The sequence below is a fragment of the Canis lupus genome, chromosome 6 (genome assembly GCF_048164855.1).
Source record: "Canis lupus baileyi chromosome 6, mCanLup2.hap1, whole genome shotgun sequence".
In the NCBI taxonomy this organism is placed as follows: domain Eukaryota; kingdom Metazoa; phylum Chordata; class Mammalia; order Carnivora; family Canidae; genus Canis; species Canis lupus.
The window spans coordinates 51,346,126-51,364,948 of NC_132843.1; the positions used below are offsets into that span (position 1 = coordinate 51,346,126).

Sequence of the window (18,823 nt, forward strand, 5' to 3'; positions counted from 1 at the left end):
AGAGAGAGGAGGAGTTAATTGTATGAAAAGAATAAGTATTTGAAAAGCATAGTAATTTCAAAGCATCTAAAGCAATTGCTTCATTTTGGTCTGGGAGGAAACATTAAAATGAAAAAGTGCAAATTAAAAAATGCAAAAGCCTCACACTAATAATGACAGTCTTTATTGTAAGAAAACACTAAAAACAATATACATGGAGAATATAGTGAGAATATAGGACAATCATTTAATTTGAATCTTGGAAAGAGGGGAGGGAAATATCACATCTGTCAAATTTTTCTAATGGAACTGTATTGATATTTGAAGAGATAATGGCTAAGCATTTCTTCGGAACTGATGAAAGACATTAATCCATCATTTTAAGGAACCCAATACATTCTGAACAGAATATGCAAAAAAGAAATCCATGCGTGGCATATTATAGTAAGAGAGACCAAGGAAATACCTTGGATTACCTTGAGAAAAGCAACAGGCCAACAGCTGCCTTCCTACTTGCAACAATGGGGGCCCAAATACAGAGGACTGATATGTCCAAAATGCTGAGAGAAGGAAAGTCCTAATATATACAGGAAGAATAAAGACGTTTCCAGACAAAATGAAATGGAGAATTTGTCACCAGCACATCAGCAGTAAAGGAAATACTAAAGGGTGAACTTCAGACAAAAAGGAAGATGATGCCAGATAAAAGGTTGGAAATGCAGGAAGATTTCAAGATGAATAAAAATGCTAATATGTGGGTAAATGGAGATGAATATTGCTGTTCATGAATATTGTATAAAGCAATCATCATCATCATGTTTTTTGGAATTTAAAAATATATACAAAATTAAATTCAGGACAGCAGGAGATGCAAGTGGGTATTAAATAAGGGTTAGAGAATGGAGTTAAAATGTTTTAGGTCTTAGGCACTTGGGTGGCTCAGTCAGTTAAGCATCTGCCTTCAGCTCAGGTCATGATCCCAGGGTCCTGGGATGGAGCCCCATATTGGGCTCTCTGCTTATAGGGGAGCCTACTTCTCCCTCTTTCTCTACCTGCCACTCGGCCTGCTTGTACTGTTTCTTTGTCAAATCAGTCAACCTTCAAAAAATGTTAAAGGTCTTTGCATTGTCAAGATGATGGTAAGGGTATTAATTTAACATTAATTAATCAAACCTTGATAAGCCTACATGCATCCAATAGTTTCAAGGGTAACACCGAGAGAATTCAAAAGCAGTATATCACTGCTTACAAACCACAGAATGGGAGAAAACTGAATGATTAAAATATAATCAATTCAAATGCAGCAGGAAATAAGGGAAAAAATGTGAAATAGGCAAAACAAATAGGGAGCATATAATGATAGATAAGTGCACATATATCAGTAATTATGTTAAATATAAATGGAGCAAATATGCTAATTAAATTAGCAGTTTTTTTTTTTAAAGAAATTGTATATTCTTTACAAGAGGCACAGGTAAAACATATTCAGAAAGTCTAATACCATAGAAAAAGATATATCCTACAAATTAAAACCAAAACCCAAACCAAAAGCTATATTAACCAAAAGTAGCTATATTAATATCAAATAAAACAGACTTTTATTAGAAACAAACATATCTCTAGATGATGACAAAAGAATAATTCACCAGGTTTATAAAATATTTCTAAATTTACTTATTCCAAATAGCATAGTCTTAATATATATATAAAGCAAAAATTACCAAAACTTCAGGGATAAGTGGACAAATTCACAATCACAGTAGTTAATTTTACTACACATCTGTAAGTAATTGATAGAGCAATTAGACAAAAATCTGTAAGAATTTAAAAGAGTTGAATAATGCATTGAACGAACCTGACTTAATGGTCATTATAGAACAATTTTTTAGAAAAGCAGAATACAGTTATTTTCCATCACACACAGGATATTTACAAACACTTATTCTATAATGGATGGAAAGGAATTTTATTTGTATAGAATCTGACCATGATGGGATTTTCCTACAAATAAATACAAGAAAGATAGCTAGAATATCCATATATTTTTGGAAACTAAAAAACACACTCCTAAATTACCTATGAGACAAACAAGAGTTGGAATTTAGAAAATAGATTGATAATGAAAATATGACATATGATTATTTGCAAGATGTACTTAAAGGAGTATCTACAGAAAAACTTTTATTCCCACATTCAAAAATGTAGAAAAATAGCTAAATAACACTCCCACAGTAGGAAGAAATACATTATAATGGTAATAGAAAAGATATCAATAGAAAGGATCATCAACAGATCTAAAAGTCAAACCCTTTAAAACAAATAAAATTGATATACCTTTGGCAAGATTGATCAAGAAAAGAGAGAAAGAAGACACAATCATTATCAATACAAAAGAAGACATCACTACAGATCCTAAGGATATTCTAAAGACAATAAGAAAATATTATGAATAACTATGCAAACAAATTTACAATTTAGATAAAATGGATCCATTTCTAGAAAAATATATAGGTAGTCAGTAGAGATGGCCCACAGTCATCAAGGACTTAGGCTCCTTTTATCACACAGCTATTAAGTGTTTGGCATTAGGTTTCTACCTCATGGTCTAGCATGGCTATTCAACCGTTAGCTATCACGTTCATATTTGGCCATCAAAAAGGAGAAAGAAATAAAGAATAGTGTACTCCTCTTATTTAAGAATATTTCCTGGGATTTTCATACAACACTTTTTCTTATATCTCATTGACCAAAAATTAGTTATATCGCCTTTCTTAGCTGCAAGCAAGGCTAGTCAGTATAATCTTCCTCTCTGTTGACTATGTACCCAAATAAACTTAAAAGCTCTATTATTATTATTATTATTATTATTATTATTATTATTATTAAAAGCTCTATTATTAAGAAAGAAGGTACACCTCTGTTACTGATGCATATATTTCCTATAGATCCTTTGTACATGATGGGAGGTGGCTAGCCTTGAGATAGATTGTCAGTATTTCACCCAAGAAAGTCCCTTGCTGGGTGATGGGATTCTGGCAGCAAGTGGCTGAAAAGTGGTCTGAGGTATTAAAAAGAGACAGTGAGCCCCAACTAGATTTCCAACAAGTGATTATTTCTTCATTTATTCAACAAAGGTTTACTGAGCCTCTACGAATGTTCCAGGAACTGTTCTAGATGTTGGGAAAAGAGTAGTAGACAAAACAGAAAATCCTTGGCTCTCAATAGAGCTAAGAAAAAATAAAGCAGAAAAGGGATATGGAGTACTGGGGGTTGGGGAATGGTTTGTAAACTTTAATAGGGTGGTCGGGGAAGACCTTACTGAGAAGTTGACATTTGAGCAGAGATGTCGAGGTGGTGGGAGAAGGACACTTCATTCCAGGAAAAGTGAATAGTAAGGATACTCCTAATATGAAAATCTCAGCACTCTTTCATTCCCCAGGGATGATCTCAAATAAGGGGAGAAAAAAGGATTGGAAAGGAAAGGAGTGGCAAAGTAGAGGAAACTGGACCTTGGAGAAGAAATCTAGAGGAAGTAATAAGATTTTGGACTTTGTCCCACTAAAATTCTAGACCTGGTCTTGGCTCAGAAGTACCAAGTTGCCAATGATGAATTTTTATTTTACACTAGTTTATCCATTTTTTGATTTTATAGTTATTTATACATTAAAGAAAAATTTAAAACCACAAACACACACATTTTTAACCTCATCACCTTCACAGAATTATTTGCATTAAATTTTTTTTCTTTCTAGGCTTTATATGCACATCACTTTTGTCAATTCATAAAAGCAATTAGTGAGTCCCTATATGAGTTACAGAGTTAGGCAACATCTCTTTCGATCTCTCTGAGCCAGAATCTGAAGGTGATAGGGTGATGATTTCCATGGAAGATCTGGGACAAATGGTTCTGGGGGACATTCTCCTGCATGAGGTGGTTGGCACCTTGGGAAGGTCTGATGGGAAATAGAGGATCAGAGTGTAGTCAGAAGTCAGTGTTCTCAAAATGGGAAAGGCTGAGATAAAAGCAGCATGAATGAACCTAATTTACATCTTGCACATACAGGATGATAGCCATTGGGAATGTTGGTAGAATGGCATAAAATAGTAGCATAGAAGGAAAAGAGATTCCTCCTCCCCACCAGGCAACTTTACTGACAAGAAACTAATTCTTATTCATCCACTCTGAGAGAATCCTTAGTGAAATTAAAACTCTTCAGGAGAATCTTATTCCAAAAGACTTCCTGAAAATTCAAACAAATTTATACTCTCCACTGCGGGTGTGAGTTGGTTGTGGAATTCAGAGTCATTTTGGAAAGTGATGACATCCCAAGACAGGATTCTTGGGTGTTTGAACATTTCTTTCTCTTCAGAACTGTGCTTTGCTGCTTTCCCCAAAAATCCTGGGTCCCTGGAAATTGAGTGAATGGGTTTCTTCTGATGCTTTGGCTGTTGGCTCCTCAGAGTGTGGACACAGTATTGCTTTAGCTGCTGCTTTCATTCAGCCTTCTGTGGCCCTGTTGAATTTTTGTATTGTGAAGCCAGAATGATGTTGAATTTCATTCATTTTTTAAAGATCTTATTTATTATTAGAGAGAGAGAGAATGAGTGAGAGAGCATAAGGGGGGAGGGAGAGGAGAAGCAGACTCCCCGCTGAGTAGGGAGCCCAATGTGGGGCTCCATCCCAGGACTCTGGGATCATGACGTGATCTGAAGGGAGATGCTTAACCACCTGAGCCACCCAAGCACCCCTTGAATTTCATTCTTAACTCTGTTGTAGACTCCTCAGTGCTAGGAGCAGCAGACAGTATTCTCATTTTCTTGTCCTTAATATGAGATAGATTGTCAAGACCCTTTAACTTGAAGCCCTATTATCAGGATGCTCGGTGTGTTGTTTATGTCCTCTGTGTGCAAGAAATTGAAGGGGCTCCATTTTAGATGGATGAGAGATCTCACACAGGACTGGATTGGAGAAACAGGCTGCCTCAAAGATAAGGGAAGGCACCTCCCAATTCAGGCCATAAAATATAAGGAGACTGTATTACTTTGCTATGGCTGCTATAACTAAGTACCACAGCCTGGGTGACTTAAACAACAGAAATTTATTTTCTCATATCTCTGAAGGCCACAAGTCTAAGACCAGGTGTCAGTAGAGTTGATTTCCTCTGAGGCTATTCTCCTTGGCTTGCAGATGACCAAAGGTCCTTGTGTGACACTCTATGCACACTAATCTCTCCTTGTAAGGACATTGGTCATATTCCATTAGGGCCCACACCAATGATCTCATTTTAACTTAATTACCTCTTTAAAGATGCTATTTTCTAGTATAGCCACATTCTGAAGTCCTGGAAGTTAGAACTTCAACATAGGACTTTTTGGAAAGACACAACTCAGCTCATAACAGGGGCTGAAATCTAAGGTTCAGTACTGGTGGGATTGATGCTGGGCTGGGGCTGCCCTGGTTTGTCCAGTGGACTCTCTCTGTTAACTTGTGTTAGTCTGGGCATCTCCAACAAGCAGATGCCAAGCCAGGATGAAATGTGCCAGAATTTTATTAGAGGAAGTGAGGAAAAATGAGAAAGAAGTAAGAAAGTCTAAGAGATCTATCGGATCAAAATGCAAGTCTGACCCCAAGTGAAGGAGAAGGGGAGAAAAAGTTGTGGGAAACTTCTTAGACAGCTATGAGTCTAAGGAATGTTCAAGAAGGCCACTGAGAGTCCTCAAGCCAAAGCCAGCCTCCAGAGGAGTCCTATGTCTCTTGAGAGTGGGTTTGCTTTAACATCCCTGGCACACTCAGTCATGGCTGGGTGCAGTGCATGTGTGTAGGGGATTCCAGAGCTCAGGCATCGGAGCCCTTGTCAGTTATGCTCTGGGTAGTTGGAGGTTTGCGAGGTACATGCTCACGACTGCCACATAACCTGTAAGGATCTTACTAGACCATGGACAGGTGTGAATATTTACCCCAGCAGGGGCTGTGGGTGGGAGAATGAGTATGTATTGATTTAGAGTTTAACAAAAAAAAAAAAATTCATGTAGAGGAAAAATGTCAAAGTATGTAGACCTCAATGGAAGGAGGCAAAAATATCAAAGGAAAAAAGGGTTCCAGGCAAAAGTTGAAACTTTCGTTTGATTGAGGATAGTACCCTTAGCACCATTATGATCCATATTCTCCATCCTTTGTTCTTTCCGCCCACCTCCTAAGATACTAACCAGAAGTTCCAAATATTTTATTTTCACTCATAGGTTATAATTCTTTATATTACTCCCAAAGGCTAGCTTATGTATTTTTTCTCTTGGAGAGAAGGTGAAATGGAAAAAGAGTGGACCACATATGGGCTGCTACCCGCCATGTTTTTCCAGCTGTCTGAGTCAGTGATGGCCTGGAATAGCATTCAGTGTACAGGATAGACCACTGGACTCTGAGTTAAGAACCCTGCATATTTCTGCCAGTTCCCTTCCTTCTTCAGGCTGAATTTCCACCATTGCAGAATGAGAGACCAGGTAACATAATTTCCAGTTTTCTTCAAAGGCTTGCTATTCTATAATGTTCTGCATTTTAAAGCTTGCTATTCTATAATGTACTGCTTTTTAAAATGGCAGGTGTGTATGCAAGAAACAGTGGGCTGGAAATCAAATGTCCTCAAGTTTTACTAAAAGTTTCTTTTTTTTTGTTTGTACTTCAACTGTGGCATTTTTAAAGTCTTGCATTCTTGCATTGTAATAGTTTGTTTACATGCCTGCCTCTAGAACTAGACCGTGAATTTGTGGAAGTTAGGGTCCATCTCTGTCTTATCTGGGTTCCCCCAGCATCTTTCACAATGTCCAACACACTTGCCCACATGTTGGTTATAGGGACTTGGACAAATGATTCTCTGAGCCTCCCTTTACTAATTAAAAAATGGATATATAATTCCTACCTGGCAAGTTATTGTGAAAATGAAGTGTAGTAATTCATGTGTGTGCTTCTCAAACACGTGACACATGGTGGAATGTCCTTTCAAGGCTTTGTTACTATGGTTTTGTGGTCTCTGTGCTCAAGGCCAGGAGAAGGAAGGCTGGGAAGATTAGCAATTCAATTGTTTATCTAGGACGCAGTATTTCAGGATATTTTGGTATGCACGTTGTAGGAAATATCTTAATGTTCTATCTACTCTGTTTTACCACTGACCTCAGACTCAAGTAGTATTTTAAGTGTCAGCTGTCTTCTGCTGTAACAAATAGGCAATATTCTAAAGAGCCTTCATGTCTGCTGAAAAGGTGCAATGCAGAATTTTTTTTTTTTTTTTTTTTTTTTGCAATGCAGAATATTGCTGCAGTGTCTATGCAGGCTTGCTGAGGAGGCATCTCATACACCCAGGAGCTGGCTTTTTGAGGTTGCTGTTTAGAATATTAATACACCTGGCACTGAAAGGGCATTGTGTTTTTTACTTTGAACCTGATTCTGTGGACACACTCCTGTAGAATGAGTGAAGGAGCACCTTTTCTCCGTAGGCTTCTTCAGTACCATTTAGAAAAACACCAGATCAGTGGAATATAGTACCTGCTTCTCTCCAGGGCCTGGTTGGTCAACATGGCCTGGGACAAGGTGCCAATTATCTATAGGTAACTCCCTGGGTGACCCATCTACTTCCTTCTGTATGCAGGCGACTCTGAAAGGAAATGCATTCAGATTTACTAGCCTGGGACTGATACCATTTGATGTCGGGATTTACATATTCAACAACAACAATAAAATCTATCTTTAATCTATAAGAATGTCATTCTGGTTGAGTTTGTCTTTATTTTTTAATTTTTTATAGATAAAAGTTTACTATGGAAGGAATGCAATTATAGAAGATTTAAAAAAAATTATTACAGGTTTCCCTGTCTTCTTAAAACCATAATTATAGATTGCTGTCAGTAGGTAAGATAGTAGGTAGCTTTTCTCAAATACTTCATGTTGAGTAGTAGGCTAAGAGCTTTACATAATAATCTCTTTTTATTTTTGAACTAATCCTGTAGGGAAAAAATTACATATCCCATTATGAGACTGAGACTCAATGAAGAAATGGCACACCTTTCATTTCACTGTGTTAAAAAACAATATTCATCTGAATAAATTTGAAGATCAAATTGGCTTTATTCAACAAATCATGAATTGGGCAGCATCCCATTTAGCAAATAGAAAGGAGCTCCTTTGAGCTGTAGAAAAGAAAGGGTTTTAAAGGCACAGAGGGAATAGGGAAGAGGAAATCATTAGTAAAGGATGCATTGTTTTAGGTCAGATTGTACTTCTAATGATAGGAAGGGGCCTATCAATCCATTTCCTGGTGTCAACAATGAAATTCCCATGTTGGCTGGTGAAAGGCCACATTCTGAGAGAGGCGGGTGGAAACTGCAGTTAGATTAAGCATTAATTTTCTCTCCTTTTCCAATGGACTTACTTCACTCAAGGAGAGAGGAAGGAGGGAGCTGAGGGGAGATCTGAGAAGCATAGACTCTCCTTTGCCTCCACCTCAAGCCTGGGCACCAGGGGCAAACTCTGAGCTCAGAGGGAGTCCTGCCCCTTGGGGGTTAAAATGAGGACAGCAGGATTGGAATCTCGGGGATATTCTAGGTGCATGTATGATGTGCAGTGACCATACTCACCTCATGAGAAATGAGAGAGGGGCTGTGGGTGGGAGAATGAGTATGTATTGATTTAGTGTACGAGGTCTCTTTAGAGCATGGGAGTTGGGTGTATATGAAATTGTGAGTGTGCTGGGAGTCTGTATATACCTGTAAATGTGTGGCAAACCCACCTGGACTTCACTGGGTTGGGGCAGGATTGTAGGAATCCGTGTCTGTGTATGTCTGTGATATGCAGAGAAAGAAATGTTACCTGAGGGAATGGTCCTGTGCATGTTTGGGAAATATCAGTGAGGGTGACAGGACATGAGAGACTCCTAACTCTGGGAAACGAACTAGGGGTAGTGGAAGGGGAGGTGGGTGGGGGAATGGGTGACTGGGTGACGGGCATGGAGGGGGGCACTTGACGGGATGAGCACTGGGTGTTGTTGGCAAATCAAACTCCAATAAAAAATCTATACAAAAAAAAAGATTAGGCAGTAAGTCTTGGTTTGCTGATGTGAGGCCCCTGACATGAAGGACTACACTTGGGGCCTGTGGTTTTCTTTTTAACAATTATAATACCTCACTTTAATACTCTGCCTACCCAAATTTTGTAGGCTTTTTAGTCTCTGCTTTCATGGTTGTGCCAAATGCTCCCTAGTCAGTGTGTCCATCAGTATGGTGTGTTCAGGGACTTTTTTTTTTTTTGGCTTTTACTCTAGGTTAATGAGAATGCCAGGGCAGTGGCTCTCAGAAAGGACCTGTGGTACTGTGTTATTTTTTTTTAACTTGGTAGTAAATATATGGCACTTGTTAATTCTTGAGGTGGTACTGGCTCAAGATATAAATGGGTTTTAGGAAATATGTAAATGCATTTATCCTAGAGGTTTCACTATGGATCATCAGGACTGAGGTTCCTTTGGCTGGCACCTCTGTTGTTCCTTGGGCCTGTCTGCTTCTCCTGTGCACATCCTCTGCATTCCCACTCAGCATCTTCACCATTTCCACTAGGTGATGTGTGTGCTGCCTATTCCACAGTCCTGGCACCCCTTTATCCGAAGGGTGGATGAGAGTGGCGAGGGAGAGAGAAGGAGAAGCAGTCTAGTGTCTGTGGGCCTGGTTTCTCTCCTTGCCTCTGCCACCAGCCAGCTGGGACACTTTGGGGAAGCCAATTAATCTCTCTGGGCCTTTTCCTTACGTGTGAAGTGATGGCACTGGAGCCATCTATTAACATTTTAATAGAAAGTTAGTGCGGATATAATGGGGAAAACCATCAGACGTCAGCAGGAAACATCCTACTGGAGTCAGTGACAGACTGCTGCATTAATTGGGCATAGTTGTGAAACTCTTTGGTAATTCCTATGCTTAGATCATCTGAGTATTACTGCCTTACCCTCAGATGTGGAAAGCCTGTCTTTATTTTTCAGATGACAGAGCAGAAGCAGATTGGACCATCGGCAGGACATGGGCTATTACCTACTGCTGATTGCATAATTTGCAGGGCAGGTATACGGCCAATGAGTGACAGCTGATGTCACAGTGGCTGGGCATGATCATTAGCAAAATGGAGAGGACTGCCCCACTATGCTTTATTCACATAGGTAATCAGCCCTTGCAGAGGCTTATGTGGGTCCTAATGACTTTTGTTAAGTTTGGAGAAAAGCTGGACTGTAGATTAATTTCAGCATCTTTCCCCAACATCCCTCATTTAAAAGGTGTTAAAATTCCAAAATGAACATAAAATAAAAATGTCTGCTTTGCTCAAGGGGAAAATTGCCTCTTTGCAGAAATACTAAGGAATATTGCCTTTCCTGTTTGACTGAAACATCTGTCTAGCACGGGTTCCCTTACTGACAGCTTTTCTTCTAAGTACCAACCCTTCTACCTGTGCTCTGTAGTTATTTTTCTGGTCTTGAAAGTGATGCAAGTCCATTGTAGAATATTTGGTAAATGTGGAGATGTGAGAAAGGAAAATAAAATCATGCACAATCCTACCTCCCAAAGACGGATGCTGTTAATGTTGAAGTCTCTCTGATTTCTCTTCCAGCCACACTTCAGGAAAAAAAAAATCACAAAATTGGGATTCTACTGTACATTAGTTTGAAGACCCTTTAAAAATATCCAATCGAGAGCATTTTCCATGCCGTTAAAAAATTTTGAGAACCTCATTTTAATGACCGTAGTCTTATTACATGATTGTTGTGCTATAATTTACTAAGTCATTCTTCTGCCATCTTGCATTTGCTTTTGTCACTTGTCCTCTTGACCCTCCCTGTCCTTTCTTAACTTCCTTGAAATTTTACCCCTTAATAATGCCTCCTGTCTTCCCTTATTACCTCTTCCTTGCCCACTGGTCCTTTTTCCTGTGCTTTAGGTCTATCGGTATCTTTATTCTTGGCTCTAAGCAGATATATCTAATAACCTTTGTGAACTTTGGTATTTTCATACTAGGTTTTACTGATTTCAGTATCTTTTATTTTTTAGTATCACAGATAATTTAAAGCACAGTTCTGAGCATGCCACTTCCCTTGATGATCATGCCCCAACCTAGCATCCAGCCTCATTTGTCCTCTCATGTTCTCATGATCAAATCCGGTTGTATTGCACATGTACACCCAGGCATCCTGTTATGGTCTCCTTTCTGTTTCCATCATCCATGAGCATGATAATCATTCCTCTAGGCCACTGATAAGAATATTAAACCTCAGCCCTGTGGCCCAACACTGGAGATTACTCAGGAGATGACACCAACCCATTCATCAACATCCTTTAAACAAAGATTATTTAACCAATTATTTATGTAGAGACTTACCTTATATTGTAGGCCAGATTTCTCCAAGTTGACTCTTTGAAGTAGATCAGCTATCCTGCATCTCCATATTTTTCAACTTGAGTGTTCCCTCTCAAAGGTAGGAGGAAGGTTTTGATCTTCATTCATGAACTGATGCTTGTTCCTGGAGATCGCTGCTATCTTTTCTAAGGGCTCATAAGGTTCCTTCAGGGATCACTACAAATCTCGATTTTTCTTTCTATTTTTTTTGAGAAATTGGAACTATCTGTTGGTTGTTTGCTTCTATCCATAAGGAGACAAATGGAGGGGCTGATCATGTGTCTGGGTTAGATTTGATCTGGGACTGTGTAGGTATTTGCTGTGGAAGACCTAGTTATCCTGTTTTCTCTCTCTTCCGTAGTCTCTACTTACGGTCCACTGTCCCCTCTAATGCTGTAGCCACTTGCTTGACATAGTACATGTGGTAGGCAGAATAATGGCTCCCTAAAGATATGCATGTTCTATTCCTGGAACTTTTGAATATGTGACCTTACAGGGCAAAAGAACTTTGCATATATGATTGTGTTAAGATCTGAGATGGGGAGATTATCATGGATAATAAAGATCTCAAGGCTTGCTATTGCTGACTTTGAAGACAAAGGAATGGTCCATGTGTCAAGGATGCAGGCAGCATCTAGAAGCTGGAAAAGACAGGGAACAGATTCTCTAGACCTTCTAGAAGGAGCACAGCTCTTACAACATGTTGATTTTATCTTAGTGGAACCATTTCAGACTTCTGATCTCTAGAACTGTGAGATAATAAATTTGTGTTATTTTAAGACACCAAGTTTGATAGTAATTTATCACAGCAGCAATAGGATAATACAGTAAATGGTCAATAGATATTTTATATTCTTGAGGTCTGAAAAGCCCCTTAATGTCTGTGTGCTCCAGGTCTCTAATCTTGAATCTCCTTTTATGTTATCCCTGTCAAGGAGGAAGCCTGTGGTGTATGTGTTGAGTTTGGGAGGAGAAGCACAGCCAGAAGGAAGTGGGGAATAGAAAATGTTGTTTATTTAAAATAGCTTTTTGGAGATATAGTTCATATAGCATACACTTCACTCATTTAAAGAATACAAAACTGAATGGTTTTTATTTTTTTTTATTTTTTTTAAATTTTTAAAAAATTTTTTTATTTATTTATGATAGTCACAGAGAGAGAGAGAGAGAGAGAGAGAGAGGCAGAGACACAGGCAGAGGGAGAAGCAGGCTCCATGCACCGGGAGCCCGACGTGGGATTCGATCCCAGGTCTCCAGGATTGTGCCCTGGGCCAAAGGCAGGCACCAAACCGCTGCGCCACCCAGGGATCCCCAAAACTGAATGGTTTTTAGAGTATTTACAGAATTGTGCATCCATAACCGTAATTGATTTTAGAACATTTCATTACCTTCAAAAAGAAAACCTGTACCCAATATCCTTCACTCCACATTCCCTTCTGCTCCCAACTCCTGACAACCATGAAGCTACTTTAGTAGATCTGCCCATTCTGGATATCTCATGTAGACAAAATCACACAGCATGTGGCATTTTCTGTCTGGCTTCTTTCACTTGGCTTCATGTTTTTAAGGTTCATCCATGTTGTATTATGTATCAGTACCTCATTCCTTTCTGTTGCAAGATAATATTCCATTGTATGTATACACCACAATTTATTTATCCATTCATCTGTTGATGGACATTTGGGTTGTTTGTACTTTTGGATATTATAAAAAATACTGTTGTGAACATTTGTGTGTAAGTTTTTGTGTGGATATATGTTTTCATTTTTCTTGGGTATCTATCTAGAAGGGGAATTGCTAGGTCAAATGGTAATTGTGTTTAACGATTTGAGGAACTATCAGACTATTTTCCAAAGCAGCAATACTATTTTACATTCCACCAGTAATGCATGAGTAAGTGTCCTTAACAGAAATGCTCACTGGGCTCTGAAAGTACAAAGGACACAGAATGCAAAGTATAGGTGAGAAAGAGTGGCTTGGATATTTCTAGAAGTAAAACAACATCAAAAGAAACATTGGGTGCACAAAGAGTTTGCCTGGGGACTCTCGAGTAATATCTGGATTTGTTTTTTTCTGAGAAATAGTTCACATCAGCCAAATTCTGTTGGTAACTGGCTGCAGTAAATTCTCTTGATGTTTTTAGCCTGTTTGGCTTCCATGCATTCCATTTGGTTAACTTTTGAGAATTTTGGATGACTGATACCACAGAAGAACTTTTTGGACCACAAACCATGGAGGAAGACCCTGTGCCCTATATAAAATTTATGCCACTATTCTTAGTTAATAATAAAATCAATTCAAGGTCACAAGCATTTTAAAGCTTTTATTAGTTTCCTAGGGCTGTACCATAGGCCAAGGGCTCAAACAACAGATGTTTATTGGTGACTAAAAGTCTGAGATTGAGTATCAGCAGTGTTGGTTTCTTCTGAGGGCCTCTCTCCTTGGCTGTCTTTTCCCTGTGTCTTCTTTCTGGTTTTCTTTCTGTGTGTATCTGTGTCCTAATTTCCTCTTTTTACAAGGACACCAGCCATTAGGGCCCACTCTAATGACTTCATTTAACCTTAATTACTTTTTAAAAGACCCTATCCCTGAATAGAATAATATTCTGAGTTACTGGGAATTAGGACTTCAACAAATGAATTTGGAGAGGTACACAATTTTTCAGCTTATAACAAGTTCAACATCATAAAATTATACTTACTGCACCACTGGGTTAGTGGAGAAAAAAGATTAAAAAATGTGTCTCGTTCTTACTGTGTGTCTTTGGGTGACAGCCTGGGTCTCAGACCCTTATCGTATTAAACATGGTAATATGTTTATTCTTGGTGCAAGAATGTCTTTGAAAATATTATGTTCTCAAGAGTAGGCTCTAAGAGAAGTTGTTAAGTAGATACATGCTTAGTTGTCCTTCCTACTTTCCCTCTACTTTTCTTTCCATAGTCATCATAGTCAGGTTATCAGTAAAGTATCTTTTCTTTTTAAAATGATCTGGAAAATGCTTTTTATTTTGTTGCATAATTGTTCTTATCTCTGAGGTGGAAAGGATGGATTTGCAAAATGTTCTGAGCCAGGTTTTCTGATATTTTCTCCCAAAATATTTTCAGAAATACATGTGTCTATCTATCTATCTATCTATCTATCTATCTATCTATCTATCTATCATCTATCTATCATCTATCTTACTGCTATATCTTCTCTCAAACTTCTTTTTAGTATCTGAAGTTTATTCACACTGTGGCATAAATGTCAAAAATCCACTTCAAGAGTTTTTCTGTTTTATATTTCATTTTGCCAGAGATCAAAGCCTTAAGCCAAAGGAAGTATGCTTTAAAAAATTTCAGGGATCAGTCAGGGGATGAAAAAAAGTATTTTTCAAAGTTCTTTTTTTTAGTACATTGATATTACTCCACCCAAACAATCATTCACTCTCACTCTTTCATAGTATCAGCCCTGGTGAGAACTCTAATGGAAAGACAGGCTTAATTAGAATCAAAGTCCATGTCCAGAGAGAGATATCTTGCAAAAGTATTCTCTAGTCCTATTTCCACTTACCTGTATTGCCAATAATGATGATAGGATCCTTGGTGTGAGTCAACATGGGCTGGCTCTCATTTTCAATTTTCCTAGATGTTTGTCTGCCTGCCATATTTTCAGAAGAATTGATCTAACATCTTATGAGTTTTGGTGCTACTGGGACTGACCAGTGTTTGATGGTTGGAGAGTGGAGTGGGGCTGGGAAGCTGTGTTTCATGTTGGTTTCCTGCCTGCAGAACTGTCATTATCAACCACGTAGTCTGAAAGCTCCAATTTAAAGGATGCTCACAACGTCATTCACTTATCTGAAGAGCAAATATATGTAAGTTAATACAAGTAAAGACAGCAAAGGAAGGGAGCCTGAATATATTTAATCCTCATGATTTCTATGTCTGGGGTGATGACTGGATCTCTTTGTGCTTCTTCTCTTTCTAGTTGCTGAAAAGATGTCTGATTCAATGGGAAAGTCCTTCAAAATCAACATAAAAGAATTTGTCAAGGCTCTTGGATATATACAAGAGAACTCTTCAACATTGTAATGAGAAAATGACTAGAATCCTCTTCTCAAATTCTGAGAACATTCAGAAGCATAACAATTCAAGAAGGAAAATAGGCAAAGTACCTTTGGAACCTTCTCCTCTGACTAAATTTAGCTTCAAAAAGTGGAGTCTGGCAAAGAGCAGGTTCTGTGTAGAAATGATTTTCTTCTCTAGTTCTAGAGATGACTTCACAGCCAAGCTTGAGATTGATTAGTTTAATTAAAGGCTAAATATCCATCTTTTATGTCAGAAAAGTCACAGATCAATACCGTTTGAATGTGCTAGAGAAAGTGACAATCCCATGGTGGTTTTGGAAGACCTTGGGATAAGATATTCTTTGTGAATCCCATTTACACTTAGCTAAAGATAAAAGAGTAATTTATGGACTTACTTCTGGAAGTTTGCAATTTAGAGTAGGTCAGTGTTTCTTAAGGTGGGGGGGGGGGTGGCCCTTGTCCCCTAGCGGATATTTGGCAATGTCTGAAGCATATCTGTATGACCCAGTAGGAGGTGGTTTTTGGCAGCTAGTGGATCGTGGTCAGGTAGGCTGCTAAACATCCTACAGCACACAGGACAGCCTCCCACAACAAAGAATTATGCAGCCCCAAATATCAATAGTGCTAAGGTTGAGAAGCCTTGAATTAGGTGCACTATGGCCCAGATTCCAGTTATTTCACCTGGTAGGTAGAATTGACAGTTACTTAGTCTCCACCTGTTGCCTCTCCTGATGGCTTCCTTTTCAGGAAGAATGATTACTTCCTCCTTTCTGTACTGTAGGGTCCTGAATGTATGTCTGTCATAGCACCCATGATACTTTATTGTACATTTTGTGTGACACATTGGGTAATGTCCTTAAGCTCTTTGGGCCTCAGTCTTCTTATCTATAAAATGGGAGCTAATACTACTAACCTCAAGGAGTAGTTGTGAAGACTGAGTTAAGGTATTTGAAGTGACTGTCACACTAGATGCTCAACAAATGGAAGTACTAGAAGTTATCATTATGGCTTATGTAGCTAATTGCCCCTACTGGATGGTAAATAAATCTTTTGAGGGCAGATGCTGTGTCTGGCATATCACAGATGTTTAATGTTTTTTGAATGTATGACTAATGAATCTCTTTAAGCCTCAATCTTTATCTGTAAAAGGGGCTAATATTTCACTTGTTATTTTTATATTTAATAAGATAATGTAAGAGAAAGTGTTTATTAAGGGCCTAGCATATAAATATTATATTTCTTTTCCTTGCCTTGGTACTAATTAAAAAACTGTTTGCATCTACAGAAAAGTAGAAAGAGGATAAAGTTTTTTTGTTTTGTTTTGTTTTTTGTTTTGTTTTGTTTTCAGGATAGTAAAGTTAACACCCATATATCTATCATCTAGACTGAACAATTGTTAAACTTTAGCCATATTTACTGTATCTATATATCTTTCTTTTTTCTTTGTTTGTTTCTTTGTTTCTTTCTTTCTTTCTTTCTTCTTTTCTGAAGAATTTTAAGTAAGTTATAGACACAATTTTATTTCATACCTAAATACTTAGTATGTATTTTAAAGAACATGTTCCCCTATAACTATAATACTATTTTAGTCTAACAAAGTTACTAATAATTTCCCAGTGTCAGCAAATACTTTGTGTTCATATTTCCCAGTGATTTCCAAATCTCCTTCACAGCTGGTTTATTTAAACAAGATCCAAGTAGGAACTTCTCATCAAGGAACTCTTTTTTTACTTTTTTAATTGTTGCCCACTTTAGGGGTCAGCCTGTTTCTGCTGATTGCCAGTCAACAGATTTGACATTCCTTTGGTAAGTAAGGATAGGACTCTACTTGAAGTGAACTCAATACACTAACTTGAATAGATAAATTATTCACAACAGTTAATGACCCACATTTGTTCCCAGGTTGACCGCAGCTATTCCACTACATGTACTCTTGGTGAATCCACAGATGGCTCAATGATCATGGGTCTGGGGTGAAAGAAGATGAAAACCAGAGTAATAGAAGGTCTGGCAATGAAATAGGCATAAGAGAAAAATAGCTCTGGGAAGCACAATGTAAATGGATGAGAAAACTAGATTCAATGAATGCAGTTGTGAAAGGTTGTGAACAACCTTTCCAAGGTATGGAATCATTCCAACTATATCCATGATAGTCTAAAAACCATCTACTGCACAAGCAAGGGTAAGCAAGCACACTGTGCCGAGCCATGACATCAATGAAGCCATGCAAGATATTCTCCGTTCATAGGGCTATGCCACCAGAATCACTTATAGACCAGCAAGAGAAGTCAGTCAGTCAAAGATGGTCTAGAGTGTCCTGCAAGTGAAGCGGACTTGATCTAGAAACAGCAGTGGTCTAAACCCCGAGCAAAGGACTTAAAGAGATGATGAGGAGGCATTTGAGAAGGGTGAATTTTGCAAGGGCAGGCAAGGTGGGCTGAGATAGAGGCAGATTTGCATTGAGGAGGTCTGGTCAGCCAAGACGTTATTGGGTTGATTCAGGATGAAGTACATTTGGGAGTAGAAACGTTCTAATGAAACTAATGGAAATATTCTCTTTGTAATTCTTTTTACTTTCCATTTGATTTGTGCCACTTATGTCCCTGCCCATTTGATTGTACACTCTTTGAGGGCAGAGTCTGTGACTCTGACATCTTTGAATAGTTCTTTGCACAGGGTAAGTACCCAATACATAAAATGTTTACTTGTATTTAAGTCACATACTGTGCTTGTTAAAAAAGTGGATGCTTGTACATGTAAGTCTCGGTTACAAAGGTTAATGTTTCTTTTGGGATATGAACTGAGAAAAAGCTACATAGATGATGAAATGTACAGATGCATGCAGGGAAAATAAGAAATGCCAGACACATGAAGGGAAGATTGGAAATAGGGACCTGGAGGAATGGCTTGAAAGGCCCATGGATCCTCATTATCTAGAGAGTAGAATAGTGGTTGCCAGGGGCTAGTAGGGGCAGCAGTGAGTGATTAGGAAATGAGACAACATTGGTCAAAGGGTACAAACTTCTACTAATAACATAAGTAAGTCCTGGGGATCTAATGTACAGCATGATGACTACAGTTAACAGAATTGTGTTATATACCTGAGTAGATTTTAACTGTTCTCACCACCCACACAGAAAAAGGTATTATACGAGGGGATGGAAGTGTTATCTCACCCTATTGTGTTAGTCATTTCACAATATATATGGGTATCAAGTCATCACACATTGTACACCTTAAACTTACACAACATTATATGTCACTTATATCTCAACAATGCTGGGGAGAAAAAAGAAATAGAATTCTGGCTTGATCTGGGCAGAGCTTTATGGTTGGGAGAGATCTAAAGTGGAAGTTAG

At 38.3% G+C, this 18,823-nt stretch overlaps 1 protein-coding gene across 2 annotated transcripts in view; it reads left to right on the top strand.

Moving 5' to 3' along the window:
- LOC140635611 (lymphotactin-like) overlaps positions 1-18,823 on the top strand; it is a 194,462-nt gene that overhangs the window by 41,627 nt on the left and 134,012 nt on the right. The gene's annotated exons all lie outside the window — the stretch shown is intronic.